The following is a 341-nucleotide window of genomic DNA, read 5'->3' on the forward strand; positions in this document are numbered from 1 at the left end:
AAAAAAAATGTTTTTTAAACTATACAATGTTCCCTCAAATATTAGTTAAAGTTCAATAAGATACCATACACATTTCAGAAAACAGGATTCTGAATACCAAATTAGGAATATTTGTTTTAAAAAGTCTCAGTGAGAATTCTTTACCTAAAGAATAAAGACAAGGACAACTTTTGAAAGATGAAGATTCACTTCATTGATTGCTATTTAAAGATCTCATTGCCTTATGTTGAGTTGATAACTTTTTGCACTTATCTAAGTTTCTTTCAAAAGGAGACAACAAACTCAGAAGCAAAGTGTGCTGTATGTCAATGAAGGAGGCAACTGAGTCATAGATGCTATTC

This window comes from Orycteropus afer, unplaced genomic scaffold, assembly GCF_000298275.1.
Source record: "Orycteropus afer afer isolate SDZICR_OR568_19922 unplaced genomic scaffold, OryAfe1.0 scaffold00643, whole genome shotgun sequence".
NCBI classification, from domain to species: domain Eukaryota; kingdom Metazoa; phylum Chordata; class Mammalia; order Tubulidentata; family Orycteropodidae; genus Orycteropus; species Orycteropus afer.